The 27756-nt window shown below is 37.5% G+C and overlaps 1 long non-coding RNA gene across 1 annotated transcript; it reads right to left on the bottom strand.

Annotated features, from left to right (window-relative positions):
• Positions 1 to 82: 82 nt before the first annotated feature.
• On the bottom strand, positions 83 to 27433 carry LOC129148979 (uncharacterized). The gene is made up of 3 exons (XR_008555966.1): positions 27334 to 27433; positions 22541 to 22631; positions 83 to 217 (listed from the first exon to the last, which is right to left on the bottom strand). It is a non-coding gene; the product is annotated as an uncharacterized LOC129148979 (long non-coding RNA).
• Positions 27434 to 27756: the final 323 nt, after the last annotated feature.

Raw genomic sequence — 27756 nt, 5'->3', positions numbered from 1 at the left:
TTGAAATTATTGTGATTTTATGTATTGTATAATTTAAGGTCTCTCGAAACACAATTTTGTACACAATAACAACAGCTAATATTCTCCTTCTTTTTATTATAGTATTTCAAACCACTTTTAGCCATTCATAGACTCCTACACCACCCCTGGGAGGGAAGAGGTCGAGTTTGCATCCAGAGCCTCTGCAGGGCCGGCTTCCACAGCAGAACGGTTGTTTCTAAGACAAAGGTCAGGAAAGGGATGTTAATAAACAGTCCTCAGGTTTAAGGGACTTTTTTAGGATTACATCTTAAATTCCAACAAATCAGATTTAGGAGTTACTGAAAGTGAAATTGATCCATCCCTCATCCAAACTTTGCAATACTTTCCTGTTCTGACATCATTTAGATAGTTAGCTGTATTATCAGATTAGAAACCATTGTACCACGCTGCTGAAAGGAAAAGGAGGCAAAAAGCTAAACATAGGATAAATTCTGAACCTTTTAACCTGGCTGAAGTACGTTGGTCCCTGTTATGCAAATACCTTCAATCCTCTGCTAAGTTCAGTGGAAATAATTTTCTTGAATGACAGGTTTATTCAGCAAGGATTCAGTTGGTGATTAATCCCCCTTTGATCTAGGGTATTTCACTTAACTACCAGTTACCTCGTTCTGACAAAGTGCAACTGAGATTAGGGAGATCACTAGAACACTACCAGGGTGTGCGTTTATTCTCTCTAACCTTTTAAAGCAAGGGCCAAGAATGCAATTTATTTTCACTATTTGAAGATGTAAAGTCCTGTCTGCTAAGTTAGAAAGTCAATTGAATACCAAATGAAGTTTATTTCTTACGTAATAGAACAAACATTTCTTTTTTGCTTTGCCTAACAATGATTTTAGGAAACATAGACTTTGGAAAAAGAAGAAAGACTACATTCTAAGTATATCTTCTAGTTTCGTTTCAGGTACTAGAGAATATACTCATTGACCCTGAGATTGCCCCAAAATCAAAGCAGTCGCTACAATTTAGGTTGAAAAATCCTTCAGTTTTATTAAATTGCATGGTTTCTTCCCACCCTCCTCCCATTTAAAAAGGTCATGCTACATGGTAAATCCAATTGCGGAAACATGTAATACACAAGTATTCATCTTAAGACTTCTGATTTCAAGGCTTTATTTGTTAACTTCGTCCTTTCTTGAGGAAAACAACTTACGTTCCCATCATAAGAATAATTGCGTTCACTTTCAGAATGAAGATTTTTGTTCATAAAGAAAGGAAAATGATGCCATTACAAGAATACTTCTAAGTAATTATTTTATATTATCAAACTAACCATTTTCCACAGCATTGTTTACTATTTTTCTGCCTTCCTTTTCATTTAACTGTGTACCTCTTCTTCCATAACTTTAAGCCTTTGAAATATTCTTAGGAATCTTCCACAATATTTTAAGAATAGAATTTTAAGAAGTGTTTTATGCTAGGGTTTCTCAAAAAATTCATCTTTAAAAACTTATCATTAAAATTTATCTTGCAAGATATCAAGTGTGCGGATCTATTCCACATATAGTTTAAGACCCTTAAAAAAGAAAATAATTTTTAACAAAAATTTGTTTTTAAATACTGTTATTATTAGTGATTAATGTTATTATAGACAGAGCATTTTAAATGCTTTATAATTGTTCATTATTCTAGTAGCATTTTGCAATACAAGTTATGTATTTATGTAATTATACATTATTTTGGTCCAAAGTCTCTGTGACCCAATTTCTAAATTGAAACAATGACTCAAAGAAGTACCTCTAACTTCCCTGGGTATCAGCCTCTCCTGTTTCAATTTAGTAACCAAACTTTCCAAATACCTTTTGATAGCCAGTTACTTAATTACAGAAATTGAGGATCAGAGAAAATATAAGATGAAAGGCAGGATCCCCTGGCTATGGTGCTAAGAAACTGGTATTTTTAATAATTCACTATGCAGTATATATTTAGTTAATGAAATGTTGCAATATATTTTGAAATATGTATCAGAATCTATATAAACCATATGTACATGTATGTATATGTAATGTATATAATACATATGTTAGTGTGTATGATTTGGTGGGTTTTCTTATGAAATATGTTAGTGTCATGTCAGGAAATAATTCAAATATCTTGCCTCCAAACACAGTGTTGTTAATAGTAATGAAGAGGTTCATTAACATAAAAATTTCCAAAGAACTCATGAGATCACTCTTACAAATGATTAAAACTTTTATTAGCTTCAGCTAGCTTCTAATTTTTTTTGTCAACTATTTTATGGGTATGATAATATTGTCCACATATAGCCTGGAGCAGTGCAAGGTCATATCTCTATGACTAGTTTATTGACTTGTAAGCAGGCTGCTCTGAGGTCCAGGTTGATTTCTCTAAGGCCCTGGCTAATCTGCATAATTGTTGGCAGTGTAGTGTTAATGTATGATGCACAGCATTTAGCATTTACAAATTGATGGGTGCCCTGGGATGGAAACCACCTGATGAATTGTTTCTAGAATAGGATATGTGAAAATTTGTATATTTTAATAATCCGTTAAAATTTAAAGTCAAAATGTATGTTTCCTTTAAATGTCTTTTTAAATGATAGTTTTGTAAAAAAAATATTGTTATCCCTCTTAAATTTTTTACTTTTTCTCTCAAGGGACTTGAGTGCCCTCTGCAGGTTATAAAGAGATAATTAATGGCAATATTTATTTTGAAACCCTGTGATTTTTCCCTTTTGGAAGCATAGCCTGTATAAATGTGATCTATTTTATTTATATTGTTAACTTTGTTAATTTTCTGGTGATTGAAGGAAGAGTTCCTTTTCCTGGCCTATTTTATTTAGTGTGAAGTAATACCATTGAATTTTACAAATCACTTAGCTAGGGCTCTTCGAATATTGGAACTATACACATTGGAACTAATACAAAGTCCCTCACAGAAAGGAGATTGGGGAAATTTAGCTATTTTGAAATTTATAGACGATGTAGAGAATAACTTGATTATTTCCCATTACATTATTAGAATATTAATACATTTGAAATAAATTTTACTTTTTTAAATATGCAATGTGTAAAATTTTTAAATTACATAAGTTCTATTTCTTAATCTTGTTGATGAGTGATGATTGTGTTCAAACTAAAAACAAACACAAGCTTCTTAGGATTTACGTATTTAAACAAAATTAGGATTGAGTAGATAATGTTCTGGCATTATTGTTGCATAGGTCTACTGACTAGAAAGAGTATTTCTATTTGAAGAGCAAAGTGCAAAGGTTTCACATCTAAATTACTCATTTCTGTACCCATCTTTCTCAGTTGGTATAACAGGTTTGTTTCTAAAGGAGATAGGCGTTCATTTTGTATATAAAATTGTAGAACTTGAGCATTAGTGGCACATCTGATTCACTTAAAGCTGCCAGGGGAACTAAATATGATGAGAACAAGAAGAATGGTTGGATCACATTAATAGAAATAGATCTTTTTGCAAGAACATAGTGATCCTGATCATCAACCTTGAAAAGTAAATTAGAACAAGCAAATTGGCTGTTGAAAAATTCTTTCAGCACTCTGCTGTTGCTACTCAGCTAGTCATGGCTCAGCCAGAGGCAAGGAAAAAATGCAGTTTGGTGTTAACAAAGGAAACATTATTAAAGTGAATGTTTACATTGTGTTTATTGAAGTGTTGAAAGAATATTTGTTGCAACTTCAACCTACTGTTCTCCCTGCTATTACATTGCATGAGTGATAATAAAAATAATTTGTACATTTTAGAAGAATAAGTAACATTCAACTTAAGTTTTGTCAATTGTCTTCAAAATACATAAATATCAAACTTATTACTTTCTTATTTAAAGATTTCTTTCTCCAGGAAATGTATCTTATTAAAAAAACCAAACTCATTAAATATACCTTCTGTTTATCTCCACACCTCATCTTATACAAAAGGCAGAGAAGCAATTCAAGGGTTTCCAAATGTTTTATGTAACCTTTCCCCTAGAAACTACAGTGCATAAGAAATAATAAGCTGAAAATTAAGCAAATAGGAAAACAATTGTGAAATTACTGAAGTGAGTGTGTAATTGAATATATAATATGTTCATTGGAGAAACAGCTTGATAATTGAGAGAGCTTTTGTGAGCAATTTTCTTAAGCTACTTCATAAAAACTAACTTAAGAATAGACAACAGTTGAAACCATGCATGCCAATCTGACTTCTAAAAATTTAATAAGTATTATAAAATAGGAAAGTTAATTAAAAATTCAGAAAGAATTTAAGCTTCCACCTATCTAAAATGAACAATTTAAATTACTCATGTTATAGAAGTATAGAACTTAACAGAGATTATAAAGTACCATTTTTACTTGGTCTCTTTTTTTTTCACCTGGTCTCTTAGCAGGTGTTATTGAATACAACAATTCAGTATTCTGTAATCTCTTATGGACTAATTTTTGAAGAACTAATTTGAGATTCACCAACAGGAAAATCATAATCTTACATATTTCAGCCTAAAAATCTTATCACAGCAAAGATTATTAGCCCATGCAATAGGCTCCTGAGAACCTTTTAGCCAGGTACTTTATTATTAACCCTTACAATAATATATTTACAGAGGGTCATATTAATTAAATATAGAAGAATTTATAAAAGTTATTTTTAGTTATGAATTACCTGTGTATCAGTTTATATTTAAATATATAATATTTTCCTAAGGAACTTCAATCTTTGTCCGTAATGTAAAAAAATTTTTTTAATCTAAAATAAAGCAAATGGCAAGCCACTAATTCTGCTTTGCTAAGGGAGTAACCAGAAGTGGCTAGTGATGCTTATCACTTGTTAACTAATCGGAGCAAGAGGACTTTTTAACTAATGTGAATATCAGTGGCTTCGTGCCCATAATATGTAATTCACTTATACATATTAAAATAGCACATGCCATCTTATTTAATTTTTAAGGCCTAAACACAAACAAGGCATGACTTGGAATTAAAAACTGCTGAGTAACCTAGTTGAAATGGAAACCCTGCCCTGGCTTGCTTGGCTCAGTGGATGGAGCGTCAGCCTGCTGACTGAAGGGTCCTGGGTTCAATTCCAGTCAAGAGCACATTCCTGGGTTGTGGGTTCGATCCTTAGTAGGGGGTGTGTAAGAGGCAGCCAATCAATGAGTCTCATTGATGTTTCTATCTCCCTCCCTCTCCAAAATCAATAAAAATACATATTTTTAAAAAGAAAGGGAAACCCTGCCAAAACCGGTTTGGCTCAGTGGATAAAGCGTTAGCCTGCAGACTGAAAGGTCACAGGTTCGATTCCGGTCAAGCATGTACCTTAGTTTCGGGCACATCCCCAGTAGGGGGTGTGCTGGAGGCAGCTTATGGATGTTTCTCATCGATGTTTCTAACTCTCCCTCTCCCTTTCTCTCTGTAAAAAATCAATAAAATATATTTTTAAAAGAAAGAAATGGAAACCCTAATCTATAATAATAAAAGGGTAATATGCTAATTAGACCAAACAGTCAAACGACCTTCTGGACGTCCTTCCGGACTAAGCTGAGACTGCAGCCGTGGGATCAAGGCAGTGGTCACAGCTACGAGGGAGGGGTTGAGTCAGGTGCTATGGCTGCTAAGGCCTACTCTTCACAAATTTCATGCATTGGGCCTCTAGTTTGGCCAATAAAAGCTCATAATTAATGTTAAACTTTTATTGTGCTTCTATTATATGCTATCCCAGAACTAGATAGACAAAACAATTATACCTGATTTTGAATGGTCTAACTCCTGAGATGTATTAACATTGTAATACAGGAGACTTCTTCTAGATATTGCTAATACAGAAATTGTCCAAATAAGTGGTGCTTGGGGTTCTCCAGGCAGACAAAAGAAAGAAGGGCATCCTAGGGTCAATATTTCTCTGTAGTCTACCTGACAAGCAGAATCCCAGAAACTGAACAGCCTATCTGATAAAGAGGGAATATGCTAATTGACTGCCCCGTCCTCAAAGATGGTGGCGCCCACAGCCAATAAGGAGGGAATATGCTAATTGCCCCACCCTCAAAGATGGCCGCCCCCACAGCCAATAAGAAGGGAATATGCTAATTGCCCTGCCCTCAAAGATGGTGGCGCCCACAGCCAATAAGGAGGGAATATGCTAATTGACTGCCCCGCCCTCAAAGATGGCAGCTCCCAGTCCCCTCAGCCCTGACAGGGCCGCAGGTGCGCGGCAAGGCCAGGCCCATGGGCCTGGCTGCTCCACGTGCCTGCCTCCGGAGTCCCCCAGTCCCCTCAGCCCCCTGGCCGCCCAGGGCTGGCCCGAGGTGCAAGCAAGCCTCAGATGGTGGCTGCCCAGCCACCCAGGGCTGGCCCAAAGCACAGGCAAGCCTTGGATGGTGGCTGCCCAGCCGCCCAGGGCCACCCGAGGCTCAGGTAACCTGGGCCGGCCGAGGCTTCTGCTGCCGGCAGTGGCAGCAGCAGAGGTGTGATGGGGCGTCGCCTTCCCCTGATCACCAGGTTGCCTCCCGCCCCTGAGGGCTCCTGGACTGTGAGGGGGGGCAGGCAGGGCTGAGGGACCCTCCCCCCCCCCCCCAGTGCATGAATTTTCATGCACCGGGCCTCTAGTATTATATGGTAAGAGCATGCAAGGGAATATTTTTTCTTCCAAATGTTTGAGATTTCGGAACTTACAAAAATAAACGTCTAAGGAAAGTAATTACCATATTTAATTTCCAGCCTAGTATACACAGAAATATGAGGCACTCCTACATACAAAATGTACTTCCCCACTGTGTCTCCCCCTTTTGCCTCCCTTGGTCTCTAATTATGAATGCATGTTCACATGTGCTAGTATGAGATTTACCTCTGTATTACCAGTGAAGAAAATATGATGTATAAATAGGATTATGAGGAAACTATATAAATGAACTGTTATATAATCTGTTAACCTAATGTATATTATGCTTAATCAATTGATAAGCTAAATTTTTGTTTAGGATGGTTTACATGTGGTAGAATTTCTACCTTGGAACACATTCTTAGCCTTGAATCAGTTAAATATAGACATATATATATATATATATATATATATATATATGGACATTATATATATGTTTGTATATATATATATATATATATATATATATATATATATATACACACACACACACATGCAAGTGTGTGTGAGAGTATATAACAAAAAAAATGCAATCTCTAGAACACTATATATATATTAAACTTTTCAACACTTCTCACGCCAATATTTTGACTTGAGGATGACATTCATGTTTGCATGGTTGTATTCTCAGTGCCCTGAGAACACAAAAGAAGCTTAGTCTTAATTCAGCAGAGTAGCAAAATATTAAATATGTAACAAAGTAGGTTGTTTTCCACCTAAAGCAAATCAACGATGTATGCATGATTGTTTTGCACATGTATAAAAAGTCCATTGTGCAAACAGTGGTTCAGGTCACAGGAAGCACAGGTGATTTCTGCCCTGTGATTGCCGTCGCTGGCACTATTCAGAGAATGTGGCACTATGACACTGCTCTTCAGACACTGCAGAGCTTTGGCTCAGCCTGTTAGACCAGGAGCAGCTAAGGCCTGCAGTGGCTGCCCATCATAGGTCACATCTTTGCAGTTATGCTTCAGTGAACTTTGAAGCATTTGGTCCTCCCATCTTAGAAATTCCCTCCTGGAACTCACTCTCCAATGGCTTTGTGAGCTCTCCACTGTTCACCGGAGTGAATCCTGGTTTTGTTCAATATAATATGACCTGATATGACTCCCCTCACCCCATAACGCCACAACTTCTCGGTGATTTCTGTATACCGATGAAATAGAATTGCCAGTATCCAAGAATTGTGATTATTTTGTACATTTTCATTAACCATAAAGGCAGAATGGTATAGAGGAAATATGCAGTCTTTCAACTCATACAGGCCTGATTTCAAATCCCAGCTCTGCCATTTACAAGCTGGGTGGTTCCCGGTAAATTACCCTCTTTGGTCCTCACTTTCCTCCTAGCTTCATAGGGTTATTGTGAGCATTAAATGGTAGCAAGTTCTAACTGCATAGGTAGTCAATCAATACTCATTCCCTTCTATATCAAAGTTTAAGGATGGCCTTTACATGCAACTGTTCAAATTGCATGTAAAATTGCAATATGCTGTCAAATTATCAAAATTATATGACTTGTCCATTTGACCTTGGTTTTCAATGTTCAGCTGTGCATTATATTGCAAAAATGCCTACTCTATTGCTTGAAGTTAAAACATCCATAAAATTAAGTGGGTGTGAGTGTTCTATAAAGGTTTGCTCAAGTTTAACAACTCATCATTATTCATGGAAAGACATTTACTCAAAATTCAAATAAGGTTTGAAAAAAATAGTCATATTCTGCCAAAAATGGGATTGAACAAAACTGAAATTCATCCACAGGAACATAGAACAAATGCAGTAATAACCCACCAACTATTAATAGAGCTCAATTAACTTCTGGAAGGCTTTTCTTTATATTGTCCAAGATATGGTGTGTGCCATTCATAACTAATTACTATGAGTGGAAGTCATTTCTTCATAAAATAAACCAGGTTAAACCTGAATTTGATGTCTGGTAAGGAAATGAATACAGAATATCCCGACATACACATTTGTTATGTAATATACTATGTAATATACTGTATTAAGTTCTAGGGAAAAAATGTAAAGATTAAGTGCTTGCTTTTTTAGAATTTATAATATGAAAGATAATAGAAATGCCTTAAGTCCTACCATTGATCCCTTGGGTTTTCTTAAAATATTTTTTCTAAGAATAATATAAAATATTGATTTAGTTGACATTTTAAAATGTCAGATTACTTGATTTATTGATTTAATGAAAGTTATTTGAATTGTCAAATTAGCTTCCTAGAAATCTGAAGTTTTAGAACAAGAGCACTTAAATCTTAGCAATACTAAAAAGATCTGAAAATAATTTGTTCCCTTCTCATAGAATAGGGACATTTTGTTTTTGTTTCATTCTACCAGCTCTTTTGCCCAAATTAACTTTATTGAGTAAAGTACTCTAAGTTGCAACTGCAGTTTTCTAACAGCAGTGGGCATTCCTTCACCTATCAGAAAGCCGAGCCCCTCTGACCCTAGGCAAACTCATGTTGAAGACCATGCCCCTACACCCAAGGAGGGGAGGAGCTTACTAACTTCCCAGTTCTGAACATGCCCAGTTGGTGGTGCCGGAGAGATTCCTAAGGGCTGCATGGAGTCATATCTATTAATAGTTACTTCTCTTTATACTTCATTTTATTTCTAGCAAACACACTGGATTAACATTTTTAATAGTGACATAAAGTTTCCTTATATTTAAAAATGAATACATGTAAAATAAAATAGTAAATAGTTCAGGTGCTATATTGCTAACAGAAAGGTTGAAACTTGCATAAGTGCACAAAAGTTATACTGGACTTTTTGAAAGTCAAAGATGGATGCTTAGAGCATCTGAAATAGAGATAACTTTATTATGCTACTTAAGACAGTTTTTCAGTAAAGCCCTGGGAGGGGTTAATAAGCAGTGCCATTAGTGGAAAATATACCCTGGACTTGGGGTTAGATACAGTTCAAATGCTACTTCTGTTTAAGTAAGCCTTGGACCCAGGGTCCTCATTTGTAAGTAAAATAGGAATCTGACTCCATAAGACTGGTATATGAATTAACTGACACTGCATATATAAAGTGAATGGAAGCCGAAACTGGTTTGGCTCAGTGGATAGAGCGTGGGTCTGCGGATTGAAAGGTCCCAGGTTTGATTCCGGTCAAGGGCATGTATATTGGTTGCGGGCACATCCCCGGTAGGGGGTGTGCAAGAGGCAGCTGGTCGATGTTTCTCTCTCATCGATGTTTCTAGCTCTCTGTCCCTCTCCTTTCCTCTCTGTAGAAAGTCAATAAAATATATTTTAAAAAATAAATAAATAAAGTGAATGGAATATAGGTGATCCTTCTTCATTCCCTTTGACTCTCCCTGGAATACAATATCAGCTGTTTCTATTTTCTTAAAAGATTAGGAACTGGAAATAGGTCCCAATTATTTACACTATTTTTCTGTAATGTGCTAGCAACATGAGGAAAAGAGAAGTATTAAATCCCCACATTTACTACAACACAGAGAAACTAAAAGTTTGTGTTAATGGCAAAGTCAGATTTAGATTTTTATCTAGTTACACTAATCAGCCCCCCTGCTTCTCTCTCTCTCTCTCTCTCTCTCTCTCTCACACACACACACACACACACACACACACACACACACACACACACGGAGAAAATGCACTCACACATGTATATTCTGATAATGGGTGATTTTCTTCTCTACTTTGGTAACTAAAAGCTGAGAGGTGAAAATTTGACCTTTATTTGACCTTTTCCAGAACATTTTTATATACATGTTTTGTTATTATCTTTGTATTGTATTTATTTTACTATTCTCTTTATTTTCCCTTTGCTTCAATTTCTTGTCCTATTGTATCCTATTGTACTATACTATCCTTTTATATTGATCTTTGTTAATGTTATATACTATTAATATCTTTTATTGTTAGCTTCCTCAAATTATTTTTGGAATAAGGTTAAGAATAATTGTATATGCAAAGTAGTGTTATTAGTCCACCACTGATAAGTGGGCTAGGCAAAATTTAAGAGACAAAGATTGGAGAAAATTTACTATGATCCTGAAACCAATTGTCAGTTCCCTGATGACTTCTAACTTTAAGCATTTCATTCTTCACTTCTAACTTTAAGCATTTCATTCTTCCTCAAACACAACTAATTTCGTTTTTCTACCAATCATTACTTTACATCAAAAGCCATTAGAACCATTTGACTATTTTTTGTAAATGACACTAACATCATTAACAATTCTACCAGTTCATGTAGTCAAATAGATTGTCTTTCAAATTACAAGAGATGACTTCTGAAGCCGTCATAGCTAAAAAATATTTAGGAGACTTTGCTTTGCCGAAGCCTTCCAAGCTAACTTAGAAGCTACAGAAGAAAATGAACCTTATCATTGCCTTTTCTTTTTAAATAAAAACTACTTTACCTAGCTTAATCAACCATCTTATGTTCATGGAGCTCAATTTTAAGAAATCAAATATTTGGAAGAATATGCCACATGGCTTGTAGGTCATTCACAAAGAGAGATTTGACACAATGCCAAGTCATGGAGTAAGTATGTGGTTAACCAAAGAGAATACTTAGAAGCTCAGTTGCAAGGTCTGGTGTGTTTGTTTTCAAATTATTCTCAATAATAAGCACACCTCATACAGCATAATCCTACATGTTTCTAGGAAGCCAAATATTTTCAATATCAGGATTTATTTGGGTTCTGTTTGTATAAAGCATAAAGATAAATTTTTAAATAAAAATAATAATTTGGCAGTCCTTTGTAGCAAAGATCTACTTTGACAAGAAAATTATAGCAATTGTACCTATAGTATACAGGGTTGGGATTGCTTAAAATGAAAGAAAAATAAAAGATTATTTGTGTATGTGTTTCTATATTCTAATTTGAATAATCTATCAAGAGAAACTAAAAATTGTGTTTTTAATAGGACATTCTCATGCTTATGACAGTCTTGTGATTATTTGTATTCAATGCTAAATATTTCCTGACGTTTTTACTTCTATTATTTTTAGCCATTCACCCACAAATGCAGTAAGGCTGACATAATTACCCCCTTTTAATCCATAAGAGACATGTATTTACCTATTTGGTATAAGGCTTTTCATGCTAGCATGCTGTTACTGTGACAAGACTGCTTTGAACACACAGTAGGTAAAATAGTATCGTATTTTGCACAGCAACCCCAAAAGCTGAATGTTAATTTAACCAGTAAAGGCAAAATAATTACAATAATAAGAATTCTTATCTGCTGATGCAGTTAAAAATGGAAGTAAAATTGTTTTTATATAGCCTATCGCTGGCTTAGTAATCACTAGAAAAATCAACCAAAGTGCAGGTGTGTTTGCAATGCTGCAACAAGTTATTACAGATCCTAGGAGAAGATCTCGGTGTAGTGGATGTTCATGACATACCTAGAGTATTTGACACCCAGAGTGGATTATTTTTTAAGACCCATCACCTCCATATGACAATATGTTCAGTAATAATCATGTAACGGCCCTAACCGGTTTGGCTCAATGGATAGAGCATCGGCCTGCAGACTCAAGGGTCCCAGGTTTGATTCCAGTCAAGGGCATATACCTTGGTTGTGGGCACATCCCAAGTGGGGGGTGTGCAGGAGGCAGCTGATTGATGTTTCTCTCTCATCCATGTTTCTGACTCTCTCCCTCTCCCTTCCTCTCTGTAAAAAATCAATAAAATATATTTTAAAAAATAATCATGAAACGAATAAGAATGGTAACTAGGAAGGGAGTGCAGATGGTGAAAATTGTCTTTTATTGAATGTATATGTGTATATGTGTGTGTAATATATATACCATATGTGTGTGTATATATATACACATATGATATATACACATATGTAATATATATACCATATGTGTGTATGTATATATACACATATGATATATACACATATGATATATAATAATCATGCAGTAACAATGCAAAATAAAATAATAATTTCAAAGTAACTCAAATAAATAATAATATACTAATACTTTTAAATTACATGAATATATTTTGGAAAGGGGATGAATTTATACCTATATATTGGTCTGTCACAGTAATGCATAATAACATTACAGTAAATGATAAGTAAACTTTAATAAAACAAAAACAACTGCAAAAGGTACAATTTAGACAATTAAATCATATCCCTGACTGAAGATTCTCTTTAGTTTAAAACATAATATTACTTGTTAGTTTAAAACAAATAATTAACAATAAAACATCAAATTTAGTAAAAGATCTGAGCTTTGAAATAAAATTTACACTTCTCAAATGGAAACATCACACCTCAAAGTTAGCATGCTATTTCACTACTGTAATCAAATCTGTCCAGAATGACCAAAGTTACTCAATTCTATTTCTTCATCTTTCACATCACTGTGCTACATTGTTAATTTCAAATATACCCTTTAAACATAGAATTACGTAGTACCAAAAAGTTTGGAGATAGAAATGGCTTCAAAGCAAGCAAGCGTCAACAATTGGCCGTGGTTATTACTCTGAAAAGAAATGGGTGCAGCTGAGTTCAATGCAAGGGCTAATGGTGTAACTGGGAACTCTCCAAATTAACTTACATGCAAGATGCAAGGTTTATGAAAGGGTAAGTTATGAAAATGTGCTAATATGAAACTTCCACATATTTTACTTTAACTCAACAATAGCCACAGTAATCGATTAGAATTTAGACTAATAAGAGATCGTTTGGAAGAGGATTGTTTCATAACTAACATTGTTTAGAATTCTTGGCACATTGCCGTTTCATTCTTTGGTCCATTTCATTTTTTGCTTAGCTTCTCTCCAGACAGTGCATCTGGAAGGAGCACCCTGCCTTCAACACAGGGCTTCCTACTCCAATTTCATCTCTACCCACAAAACCTGCTTTGTTTTGTGCCAGGTATCCAGAGTGGTCCCTCACTGATCTCAAAGCCCACTTTACCTATCCATCAATGTCCACTTAGTGAGGAGCTCTGAGGGTGCTATCCATTAATAAAATTAGCAATTGTTAAATAACCCTGACCCTGCAACCCAGTGCTATTACACACCATGATTAGTTCTGCCCTATACCCCCACTATTTACACTATAAAGACCTTTTTAAAAAACAAAACAGAACATTTGATTGGAAAGGAAATTCAGAACTTGCTGTAAGTGGGCAATTGACCATCAGCCTTTTTGTTTCACCTTTGAGCATATTCCTAGTTTTTCACCCTGTTCCTCCCAATCCTAGAATCTCAGTGCTCCTGTAGTCCTAGATTTCTGAGATCACTTTGAAGTTTGTGTCCCCACTAAAGTGGTAGGAATCTGTGTGTGTCTCACTACTCAGAGGATTTGCTTTTCAAGTAAAATTGCCGTGAATAAAGCTTAGCACAAAGGCTAGTGGTGCAATTTCTGACATTGGGAGTATTCTGTATTTTGGATGTTAGGGCCACCATACTACCTCTCAGATTATACTACATCAAGGACTCCTTACTCATGTGGTCCATGCTGATAAAGTGACTTAGCCCAAACGACTACCTATGGTTGCAAACAGGGAGTTAGGGCTCCTGAGCTTATGGGAGCTTCTATCCTGATGAGGGCACCTTTTCAGATCTTTTTTATAAAGTCAGGAGATTTTTCTGCCATAAAATTAAAGCAAAAAACCCAATATTCAGGCAGCATTGGTAGCTATGCAATCACAACTACATTATTTTTTTAATATATATTTTTATTGACTTCGGAGAGGAAGGGAGAAGGAGAGAGAAACATCAATGATGAGAGGGAATCATTGATTGGCTGCCTCCTGCACGTCCCACACTGGGGATCGAGCCCACAGCCCTGGCATGTGCCCTGACCAGGAATCAAACCTTGACCTCCTGTTCATATGGTCGATGCTCAACTACTGAGCCACACCGGCCCGGCACAACTACATTGTTTATTGTCAATTTCCTCAGCTGAAAAATGTGGGAGCAAGGCAAGATGCTTGATGATCTCTAAGGTCCCTTTCACCTTCTTTGCTTCTGATAGGTAGATGATAGATAGATGTACCAAATGTTACATAAACTAAATCTTATCATGTGTAGCCATGTAATTTTGGGAAAAAAAGAATAGAAATTATTAGTAATAGAAAAAAATTATGGTGTGACAGTGATTTCAAAGCTCATGGTTAGGAAGGAAAGTTGTGGAAGTATAAAAATCTTTCCCTTATAGAATTTTCTTGGTTGGGTCACACACACATACACAAGGATTTTGATAAATTCTATCCACAGATTCTTCTTTAATTTAACCTATCAATTAAGCATCTGCTGTGTTTGGCATTATTAAGGACTGGGAATTCAGCAATGAATAAAACAAAACCGTCTGTTCCCATGGAGATCATCCTATGTAAAGGGAGATTTAAAAAAAAAAGACCTAATAGGTAGGTGTTGAGTGTTCAGCTAAGCTACTCCATAGCATTGCTGCCATGGCATCCACTTATCTGGCCAAGTGCCCTGCAGGGGACTTGAACTGACACCAGCCCCTCCTTTAAGTGCTTGCCCTAGAGAACAGTTCAGAGTCACAAGGTAAATCTAAATTCTTCATATGACTCTCTCAGTGACCCCATGGAGCTTACCCAAACCCTACTCTTTTTGGTTTCAATGGGCTGATCATGTCTTAGCCTGGGAACCCCAAAGCGCTCCACCTGTGGACCCTAATAAAGATGAGCTCCAGGTTCTGCTGCTTGCTCTACCTGTACCCTGCTTCCCCCCCCCCCACCCCCCCCCACCCCCATCCCCACCCCTGTGGCCCCTCAAAGCATTCCGTGTACCTCCTCCACGACCTGTGAGTAATAAATTTCTCTATTTCACTTTCCCTTTTGGTCTTTTGTTGAGCCTTCAGCTTACCATCTGACATCCTAGGCCTCTACTTACAAATGCTAATTTAACTAAGTCATAACAATAAAAGTCTTTCAGGCAGGGATACAGTCTTTGGAGTTTGAAAAAAGAAGAAATGGAAGGATGAAGGATGAAGAGTTTGGGAGGGCGGAAGTGTGTACAATTTTTATAACATAATGCATAACTGTCACAGAAAGGGGGTGGCAGAGGCGAGAGGGAACCTTCTGGCAACCAGGAAAACAGCAACAAGTGCTGTGAATAGCAGCACCCACACAACTCAGGAAAGAGAAGTGACCTGGTCCTTTCTGTCACAAGGACAGCAGGTGTCACAAGAACAGGTGACGGTGTAACTGAGCAGTGCTTGTACTTCTCCAACTCCTTATCTTGAGACAACCAAAATGATTTTATGTTGTTGTTCTTATTATTGAATTTTGAGAGAAAAATATCGACCGGCTGCCTCCTGCACACCCCACACTGGGTATCAAGCCGACAACCCAGGCACGAATGTGTCCTGTCTGGGAATTGAACCTGTGACCTCTTGGTGCCTGGGATGACACCCAACCAACTGAGCCACAGCGGCCAGGCTGAACGTAAGTGATTTTAAAACAACTGCAGTAATTTCACAAAACATCTAAAGCCTAACTGCAGTTGTCAACTAACCTCTTGCCACACCAGCAAAATCAAGACACTAAGCATAAATAATACCTGAAACATTCTATCCTAGAGAATACTGTTTCTCAATAAGATACAGTCTGCGCCTTGCCATACTAGCAGTCAGCAGCTGTGCGTCACGGCAGGTTGCCCAGGACCAAACCAGAGAGGGTCGGACCTGCACTACCACCATTTGTCCACCATCCAGAACTGAAATATCATTGCTGACATGTACACATAAGGAACTGGTGGACATTGAAATTGGGACTCAAAAGAAATGTTGGCCCAGAAAGAAACTCACTACAGACTGATTCATTTGCCTCTCAGCATAACCATTATTGCTTGTCTCATTTTCGGTTCTTGTAAGTGTATTTCTAGTAACACATGATCTCACTCATCTAGGGGAAATAATGAACAACATAAACTGATGAACAAAATCAGACCCGGAGACAGGGAAGCATCAATCAGACTGTCAAACCTCAGAGGGAAGGTAGGGGAGGGTGGGGGTAAGAGGGAGAGATCAACCAAAGGACTTGTATGCATGCATATAAGCCTAACCAGTGGTCACCGACAACAGGGGGGTGGGGGCATGCATGGGGGGGGGGGTGGGATAGGATTGGGGGGATGAGGACAAATATGTGATACCTTAATCAATAAAGAAATTTTTAAAAAATAAGATACAGTCTGCTATTGGACTTGCCATTTTTCTTTTTTGGCTTTCTATCAGTAATGTATTGAAAGTCAGAGGTTGGGAGTTTGCAATACAGGAAACCCCACTGAGGGTGCTTTGAGGGTTTATGCTGAGAAGTTGCCCAATTCTTGGAGGTGTGAACTCCAGGGAAGGATGGGGAGAGAGGGTTCCTGGCTGAACCAGTCCTGGTCCAGAGGTACTGGGCTGACTGGTGCACAGGAGGGAACTGGCCTGATCAAGATCAGTGGTATTTGGCTGCGTGTGTGGAGACCTCATCCAAGCAAAACCCCCGGTGCTCTGAATAATGGGGAGGGGAGAGACCCTTGATTTGTCCACATTTATCCAAATATTTATCAGTAATTTGAAGAACAATTCAGGCACCTTCAAATTGCACAAATATCTCTACTGCTTAAATGGAAATGAAACCAAGTGACTTTTCACTGTCTACCACCCAAATCAAGTTTAAATCCTAGTCCTCAGAAGAAAATCTTGAGAGTGTAATGTATCACATATTTCCTTACACCATACAACTTCATAAGATCTAGGTTAATTCTGAGCTTAGATAATAATAACTAACATCTGTTAAGCATTTTCCATTCATCAATTAATCCCTGGCCATTTTCTCTTTAATCCTCCCAGTAACCCATGGAGGTTCAGAACCTCCGTTGTGTAGAAGAAGAATTGGAACGTGACAAGATTGAACTGTGGAGCCAAAATCTGAGCACCGGGCCCCCAATCTCAGGACTTCTCCCTCTAACACAAGGCCTTCCGGGAAGCAAACCTCATTCTTCGGCAGTTGGAGAGCCCTCACAAGTATTATTTTTTCCCTATTGTGATCTCCTTCCTAGCATAGGCACACTGAAGCTAGATTACTCACATTAATCCAAATCATCTTTTCCCTAACTAGGCTGGTGTGAACTTTCCTCTGCTTGCATCTTTCTTAACCCTCCCTTGTACACACGGTGCCATTCAGTTCATGTGTGCTCTCTAGCAAGCCTGCCAACAATCCTTCAGAGTTATCTGTAAAATAAACTTTTGGTCCCGGCTCCCTCCGTTCCCACAAGCAAAGGACTCACTCAAACTTCATAGGGAAGAGGTGAAAAAAAAACATGTGAATGTGATTCTTTGAAATATCTCCTCCAGGTTCAGGGAACGTATATTGTAGGGGCTAATTGTCAGAAAGTTTAATTGTTCCCCGGCATCTCGTGTGCTGGGGCACACCATAGGTACTAATAGTGAGAAAATGCAACTGTGGCTCTGCTGTGCTCTCTTCATTAAGCTAATGGAACATTTTCCTCTCATTTTCTCCCCAGGGTGGCTCTAGCAGTACAACCTTATAATTGTTGCTCTTACTGTAATTGGAGGTAGTAGGAGTATATGTAATCTTATTGTCTTTCCTATGTGGTGGTAGTTTATTTATGACCTATCGATAATTCCCAGCCAGCCGCAGAAAACCCAGTGAGTATTACATTAGCATTCCCTCCTAGGAGAGTGACGACTAAACAAAGACTGTTATTAACCACAAAGAACACGTACCAGGGATGGCCCATCATACCAAATATAAACTTCATTACTGCAAAGATTGACCCCTCTGGGTATCATGGGTGTTAATTTTTTCACTAAGATTAGCAGAGCCTTAATCTTTACCTTTCTTGAGATAGGAACTGAGCTTCAAGAACCTTTTGGAGATGCTCTCAAAGGCCACCACACACTCTCTTCCAAGTGATGGGGAGCCTTGTTTGGCCATTGTGAAGGCCTTAGGGCCGTGGTCGGCAAACTGCGGCTCGCGAGCCACATGTGGCTCTTTGGCCCCTTGAGTGTGGCTCTTCCACAAAATACCACGGCCTGGGCGAGTCTATTTTGAAGAAGTGGTGTTAGAAGGAGTTTAAGTTTAAAAAATTTGGCTCTCAAAAGAAATTTCAATCGTCGTACTATTGATATTTGGCTCTGTTGACTAATGAGTTTGCTGACCACTGCCTTAGGGTATAATGAGTTCAGGAGAAAAGCATAGAAATTCAGCATCCACCTTTTTGACTCAGGGCCAGTAGGCTGTGCTGAGTACAGGTTGGAGCCAGCAGGACCCTCCCCAAAAGAGGAATACTGGGTCGTCCTGGGAACCTGGGAAATACAAATGAGATCTGTTGAAGCACCAACAGCTGTATTGCCAAATATTGACCTCCTACCACATAACAATGAAATAACCCCTTTCCCATCTTTTACAAGGTGTGACACTCTTTAGGACACTGCATGTTCTCTGAAAACTCTCCACAACCTGTGTGTTATATTTGGTCTTCATTAAAGATTACCTGGAGAGAACTTGCATGTTGACTATTTTACTGTTTAAAATTGTTCCATTTGAGGACTGTCCTTTATTTTTGGACAGAAATTATCTTCTAAGTTCAGTACACAGAGCTCATAAATGTAAAAAAAAAAAAAATTGCAAACGTAACATTATGTATTCCACCCCCCATTAGGATATTTAACATCTAAGAATTTAATGCATAGTTAAGTATCTGGATTGTTAAAACTTACAAACTGAAAATTGGCATTGGTCAAATATCTTTTATGTGGCAAGCGCAATGCTAAGAACTTCACAGACATTACTTCCTTTTATACTACTGTAACAGGCAGAATAATGGCCTCCCAAAGATGTCCAGGTCCTAGTCCCTGAAATCCGTATGTTAATTTATAGAGCAAAGAGGAACTTGCAGGTGTGGGTTTTGATTATTATTAATTATCTAGGTGGGCCAATATAATCACAGGGGTCATTATAAGGAGGAGGTAGGAGGGTTAGAGTCAGAAAAGAAGATAAGGCAAAGGAAGCAGAAGTCAAGCGTGATGAGGCCGTAAGACAAGGAATCTGGGCAACCTTTAAAAGCTGGAAAAGGCAAGAAAATAGATTCTCCTTCTAGAGAATCCAAAAAGAATGTACCTCTGCCAACCCATTTTCAACTTCTGACCACCAGAACTGTAGAAAATAAGTTTGTGTTGTTTTAAGCTACTGAGTTTATGGTAATTTGTTGTAACAGCAAGAGGGCACTAACACAAGTCCCAATAATTTTGCAAAAACAAATTTATCATTTCCATTTATAGATGAGGAAACTGATATTTCGAGAGTATCAAGTGGCCTAGCTCACCTGGTTCCTCTCGCAATGCATAGTGTATAGCTATTTTTGAGTGTACCTTCGTTCTCTCTTGAAGCAGGTGTGTTCTCCCAAGGTTCTGAAAAAGCTGCAAGATGCATGAGTTAGGTAACTCGCTAACTGAACACCCTTTTGCCTTCAGTCATCAGATTAGATGACTTTTTAATAAGCTTAGCTGAGGTTTTTATTTTCTAAAAATGTGGCAGCTTTGTGGAGATTAATTCAGCATTTTTGATGTCTGAGCTTCCTGTATTACTCCTTCTTTGGCCAAAATTTTCCTTTGTCTCATCTTTTAAGTTTAGACTCAAAAACTACTAATACCAGAAGAGAATAAACAGTCTGTGAAGGAAAGGAGCTAGATGTGTTTCCCAGTTTGTAACAACAACTTTAATTAGGCAGGGTCTTGAAGAAAGAGGTCATATTCCAGTTTCAACGTCACACACAACTCATATAAATGGAGAACATACTGTTGTATAGTTAACAGTCATTTTCAATGTCTCTAGCATCTTGTGGTTCAGTGAGTTCTTCAGCAAGTCTAGACATAATGGTTTGAGCCATAGCAATTTAGGTTTCTTCTGGTTTTAAACACATTTAGAGTTATAGTAGATACTAGAGGCCTGGTGCATGAAAATTCATGCACTGGAGGGGGATCCCTCAGCCCGGTCTGCCCCCTCTCACAGTCCAGGAGCCCTCAGGGGTGGGAGGCAACCCGGCGATCAGGGAAGGTGACGCACCATCACACCTCTGCTGCTGCCACTGCTGACAGCGCAAGCCTCGTTCGGCCCTGGTTACCTGAGCCTTGGGTGGCCCTGGGCGGCTGAGCAGCCGCCATCCAAGGCTTGCCTGTGCCTTGGGCCGGCCCTGGGTGGCTGGGGGACTGAGGGAGCTGAGGGGACTGGGTGCCGCCATCTTGTGGCTGTGGGTGCTGCCATCTTTGAGGGTGGGGCAGTCAATTAGTATAGTCCCTCTTTATTAGATAGGATGTGTTCATTGCTTATCACCCCTGGCTTGGGGGAATATTCCTCCTCTTTCTATGTGATTCAGTGAGGGCAACCTCACCATCCCTATGTGACCTAGGCCTGGCCAATCAGAGTATTCTACCTCCTGGCCACAATGAAGTTCAGGGATCAAGGAGGATATGTGACCCAAGTTAGTCCAGAATTCTTCTTGGGACTTCACTGCCAGAGAAGGAAAGATGCTTTCTCTTCCTCTTTGGCAAGCTATCAGAATAATATAAGCCTATGACTCATGCATCTTATGGCCCTTTTTCCTGAACCTTGCAGGGCAGCCATCTGCTGCAAGAGAGATTGCAGCCAACACCAAGGAGCTGAGAGTTAGGGACAGAGAACAAAAACAAGTTCTGATTTATCCAGCCATGCCTTTCCAGCTACCTTGCCTGGACTCTCCCAATACATAGCCAACAGTAAGCTAATTGGACAAAAATTTGTGATTGAAATAAAAAATATTTTTAAATTTTATTTTTCATAAAAGTGATAGCATGCCTGAAATAAAAGTTATATCGTGAAAGCTTCCTCTCCAGATTGTCCCATCTGCCCAGTTTCCACCCTGTAGATTAACATTCTTAATTTTTTATGTAACCTTAAAGATTTTCTTCATGCAGCCGAAACCGGTTTGGCTCAGTGGTTAGAGCGTCGGCCTGCGGACTGAAAGGTCCCAGGTTCGATTCTGGTCAAGGGCATGTACCTTGGTTGCGGGCACGTCCCCAGTGGGGGTTGTGCAGGAGGCAGCTGATCGATATCTCTCTCATCGATGTTTCTAACTCTCTATCCCTCTCTCTTCCTCTCTGTAAAAAATCAATAAAATATATTTTTAAAAAAAGATTTTCTTCATGCATATACAAGCTACTATAAAATGGTATTTCTACGTTCCTCTATTTTAATACAAAGTGTATCACATTAGACATATTGTTTTCCACCTTGCTTTTTCCATCTAATAGTATACCTTGTCAATCTTCTCCTATCAATGGATAGAAAGCTTCTTCACTCCTTTAAGCAGCTAGATAGTATTACAGGATCCATTTTGATCAGAAGCACCTTGGAAATGCAGGTTAGTTTTGAGGAATTGGGTTAACTCTATGAGGAAATAGTTTCATTCCACGGCAAAGAGCATACAAAATTTCTAGACCCTTTTTATTTTATTTTTTTTTAGTAAATCTCTCTCTTCTCTCTCTCTCTCTCTCTCTCTCTCTCTCTCTCTCTCTCTCTCTCCATTTTAACAATTCTCCAGAGATTAACGTCAAACTTTGGGATCACATTTGCCATGAAAATTATGAATAACCCTATATGATCTTGCAAAATGAACCCAGGGCAAATGAAGACTCTGGCATAGGTTGTAAATTAAAGACCTGCAATTCAATTTGGTTACAAATATGTTTTCTTTGTACAGTATTTAAACATTTTTAAAACTATTAGATAATGTTTTAAAACTTTAAATTGGGGTCCTAGCCAGTTTTTCTTAGTGGGTAGAGCATCAACCTGTGGACGGAAGGGTCCCGGGTTCAATTCTGGTCAAGGGCACGTACCTTGGTTGCCGGCCCAGGCAGGAGGCAACCAATCAATGTGCTTCTCTCACATCAGTATTTCTTTTTTCTTTCCCTGTCTCTTCCACTCTTTCTGAAAATCAATGAAAAAAATATCCTTGGGTGAGGATTAAAAAATAATAATAAGTAAAACTTTAAATTGGATTATTTCATATTAATATTTTAATTTTCATCTTCTAATTTCTCATTTTCAGATTTTATATTAAAATATAGGTTTCTGGCTTCCATAGAAAACTTGGGTTACTCATTTCCACAAGGCAACATCAGGCTGAAGTTCTGCAGCAAGGACTCATTTCCACAGGGCATTCTCTTTACAGTTCTTAGGCTTCCTACAGTCACCCCAACTCTGAGGCCAAAGGCTTCTTGCCATATATTCTTATTATGTACTATTATTTCTCTGTGATGTGACTGAATATAGTACCAGTGTGGCTCCTATGGACATTTGATTGTGTGGCTTTCATTTTAATGCATTTGAATCATGGGGAAGTATTTTTCCAAAACTGTCTTGGACATTGCTCAGGGGTGGCGGTGGGGAAGTCATTCTTTTTTCCATCTTCTTCATTAATTTCCTCTGGTCTAACAGTGAAAAAAAAGAAGGAAAAAAATACTACAGCAGGTAGAAATCTGAATACATAAAGTATTTATATAAAAATTTTCTTGCTCATTCTGTCATAATTATTGCATCCATCAGCATTCTTTCCACATTTAATTTGGCTCTCGATCATGGGGAAATCAGCATCTTGAATTATTCAGTCCTTCCTAAGGTTAAGTCTAGATTTTCAGGTCATAACTGAGACCTGACAATGATTCAATTACATTACCCAACAGAATATCCGTGTATTCCCCACTGTTCCAGCCCAATCTAGTCCAGGCAGGTGCTCAATAAAGGCATGTTGAACTTCCACCTAAAGATGACAGATTAAACCTACACATTTCCTCTGACACCCTTACAAAACACACACACACACACTCAAAAAAAAAAAAAAAAAAAACCACACAACACACACACACAAAACAAAACAAAAAAAAACAAAAACACAAAAAGATGCGCAAGTCTCAAAGGAAATGAGAGCAATAAAATGTTGGAAGCTGGAAAGCAGGACAACAGGTATCTTACCTAATAAACCAGAGACACTGGTGGGGAAAGCAAAAAACCAGCATTCACATCTTCTACCTGGCAGACAACTGGGGCCTGATTCCCTTAGAAAGCTGAAAAAAGGGGGGCCCTCTGGACTGGGGGCTCTAGGAACAGTTAATAGTATGGACACTATATTGAAAAGAAGAGGATTAAGTAAAATATGTATACGTACTAAATATTGAAACCACTGCCAGTGCTCTTCCCCAACTTGGCTCCAAGAAAGCAGATAGTGAGGTTCATACCACCCACACAAGAGCAGAAAAGTTTCTTCTTTTGAAATGTGACCCCACCGAGATAAATGACCTAGAAATACTGATGAGAGGTGGAAATTCTCATAAACAGCCACCCAACCACTCTACAGTGAGAGCCATAATTATCAAGCCTCCCAGGCTAACAAAGAACTTTCACTGAGCTTTTAAGCGATCCACTATTGTATTTATTTATTTATTTATTTATTTATTTATTTATTTATTTATTTATTTTTATCTCAGAGAGAGGAAAAGAGAGAAGGATAGAAACATCAATGATGAGAGAGAATCATTGATCAGCTGCCTCCTGCATGTCCCACACTGAGGATGGAGCCTGCAACTTGGGCTTGTGCCCTGACTGGGAATGGAACCATGATCTCCTGGTTCATGGGTTAATGCTCAACCACTGAGCCACACCAACCGGGCAAGTGATCCATTGTTAATTATTACTAAGTAGGTAAGAATCCTTAGATATCTGAGGAAAATCTCCAACATAAAAGACAAGATGAACAAAAGAAAAAAAAGATGAGTTGCAACTTAGAGGAAACAAAGACTATGGAAGAAGATGGAAACTTTTATAAAGTTATCATTAAAGTATTCAGAGACAAAATCAAACCACTGCCCTTTTGTGTGTAAAATTAAAGAGAGGTTTCTGGCTTATGTGGGCACCAAAGAAAGGGTGTCACTACTATCACTACTTGCCCCTAGGAGAGGTGCAGAAAAACAAAAAAAAATATTCAGAGAAATGAGACAATATTGCATCCCTGAAACTGGAAGTTCTATTAAAAAGGAACATTCAGAAAGGTTTAAAAAAGAATCATTGGAAAAGTATAATAATAGAAATTAGAAATTCAATATATGAATTAGAAGAGAAACTCTCTAGAAATTAGATTTTTTTAAAAACACAAATAGAGTAATCATAAGAAAATTAGAGAAATACAGGTGATCCAATACAGGGAAAATGGAAAGGTAGAAGTCACCAAGAAAAACACTCATGAAAATGTTAAATGAACATGACTTTCCACATTGAAAAGTTCCATTACTCCCTGTGGGAGTGCACTGACCACCAGGGGGCAGCTCCTGCATTGAGCATCTGCCCCCTGGTGGTCAGTGTGCATCATAGCGACCGGTCGTTCCACTGTTTGGTTGATTTGCATATTAGCCTTTTATTATATAGGATAACTAACAGATTTTAAAATTGAATGCTGAATAGCTACATAAATTATTTGGAATTTTTCCTTAGAAAAGATTTACCTCTTCTTCCCTATATATTACTTGTTTGTTCAATTGTGGATTCCTGGCTATTTATTTTATACTTTGGATTATAATCTATGACTATCTTATTTATTTTGTTGCCCAAAGTGTTCCAGGTTTGTCCATTGATAGTTCTTTTAGGTTGACTCCTATTTCTCTTTAACATGCCTAATTTTTTGTGTTTTTGTTTTTTGAGTACTTCCTTACTCTCAGGCACTACAGGATGCTCCAGGCTCATCTTCATTAGTCTCTGCCTCAGCCCTATAACCAGCCATTTCCCCAAGGAGCCTGATTCCTTTTATTAGACAATGTCACATACCCCTAATTTATCGTTGTTATTATTTTAGGACTTTACCCTCCTCCCCTAACTTAAAAGTTATTTAATACCAGGGAAAGAGAAAGATATTACCTCAGGATTAATGTAAACTTTATTTTAACACCTTACTACTAGACAGAGACTATATTAGTTGTCCCTTATCCTAGAAAAACAGAACTAGAAATTAGAATTTTCAGTTTTAACCTTTTCCCCTTAGCAATGTTATTTAACTAACATTTTATAATCCATCTGAAGAATGCTAAATGGGTATTCCTTCCAAAAATGAGATTCAGTGCTATTAAGTATTTTAAGAGCAGGAATCCCATAAATATATAGGATAGTTAGCACTCTTGCTTAGTCTTTGCATTTTTATTATAAATAACTAACAGATTTTAAATCCCATACTCTGAGTCATTCAGTGTGTGCATAGCTAGTGTCATTTTTAAAACAGATATAAAGGGAATGGGGGAGAATATGTTTTCACTCTACACATAAAATGAATAACCAACACTAGAAATAAAAAAAATTGCTTCAGAAAGGGATAGTTAAGATAAATTAATCTGAAATCTATAGTACATAAATGTGAATTCAAAGGTGATTGTATTGTCCCCCTAAAAGCTACATTTGTACTTACAGATACAAGGCTCGACTCAACTGTCTATGTCAAATATCAGAATCTGGTTATTAGACTTATGATGGGATTTAAGCATTTTAGTGAAAGGGAAAAATAAAATATTTTTTTGTTAAAAGTAAGTTTTGCAATTCAAAGGATTTATTCATTTGGGTCTCCAAGTCCCTCCTTTCAACATGAGAGAGTCTTGAAGGTAGTATCTTTGCTTCAAAGGATTTTGCTTTCAAATCTAACTTTTACTTTGAAACCAACCAAAAAGAAACTAAGTATATCAGAACCATACCTAATCCCCTAGGAGTCAGCATTGCATCAAGTTTATTAAAATTAAACACTTTTCTTTTCTTTGTTTTCTCTTCCACAAATAGGCATCTGGTAATAAAGGCAAATCAGCTGGGTTAGGATAAAACAGACAATGTTTTTCCTTCACTAGTTCATTTGGAAAAGTCGCTTTGCTAATTGAGAAAATTTTAATGAATTTTACTTGTATTAAAATAAAGGTGATTGCTTCATGGCAACAATGTACTCATTTGAGAAAGTCATTACATTTATGTATTGTGTTTTCATGTAAATACTTTTGCCAAAATGTATTAGCAAGGAATATAATATTATGGTTCATGGTCCATGCAGTATCTGAAAAGAATGATTGTATAACTAATCAGTGAAAACAAAGTAAATGTTCCTCTTGGGTTTGTACAATAAAAATGGAATTAGAATTATTCAGGCTCAAAAATGCAAATATAATGCATCTCTACCAGCAGAAAAAATAAAATTTTAAAGGCAAAATTTGTATATTAAAGCCAGTGTTTTAGTTCCTCTGGAAGTCTTAGTTTGATTTCAGAACTGATCTCATCAAAATTCACTTCATGCATTTTAATAAAGTAATTAAATATTTTACTGTTTTTAAAACAATGAATTTATCATTCATTCTCCAAAACAAACTCACTGATATTCTGAACACATTCTGGGGAAAATTAATGCTAATCAGTGCAGCGGCAGCAACCAAAATAGTACTTTAATGTATTAAACAGTAACGTAAGATTAAATTCACAGTAAACTCAAGAGCAAATAACCAATATCAATTTAAACAGATTAAATCCTGGGAAAGGGCAAAGGTTGGAAATGATCTGAAACGATAACCAAATTCTAGGGAGAACAATGGGCCTTGTATTACACAACAGCAGCCCCTACCGGAAGCTGGCGGCTGCTTGGGAGGCTTTCTCGGAGGCTGCAGGGAAGGATGGGCTTGGGGACGGGAATCTGTGAGGATGCTCAGGCTCCACCTGGCAGGCAAAGCCGCCGCGGAATTCAAGTTCCAGAATCATTTCTTCTCTATTGTGTAATCATAAAGCTCAGGTTCATTACCTAGAATTTTTATTATTTCTCAACTATAAGTGGACAGGATATTGTTTCAAAGGTTTCATTAGGAAACATTTAAAGTGTCCTCTTTTTAAAAAAGCTAAAATTCTGTGATAAACACTTGACACAAAAAAAGCTTCCTAGGAATTTCCTCAGAGCTCGAAGTTGTTCCTGTCATTAGTCGAGAATGTTTCTGAGGGTGCTTTGATATGACACCCCAACAAGCATGCATGGTGGCTATACTTACACATTTGT

Source organism: Eptesicus fuscus, chromosome 5, assembly GCF_027574615.1.
Source record: "Eptesicus fuscus isolate TK198812 chromosome 5, DD_ASM_mEF_20220401, whole genome shotgun sequence".
Taxonomy (NCBI): domain Eukaryota; kingdom Metazoa; phylum Chordata; class Mammalia; order Chiroptera; family Vespertilionidae; genus Eptesicus; species Eptesicus fuscus.
The sequence above is the reverse complement of the archived record's forward strand: the minus strand, read 5'-3'. Positions and strand labels throughout refer to the sequence as shown.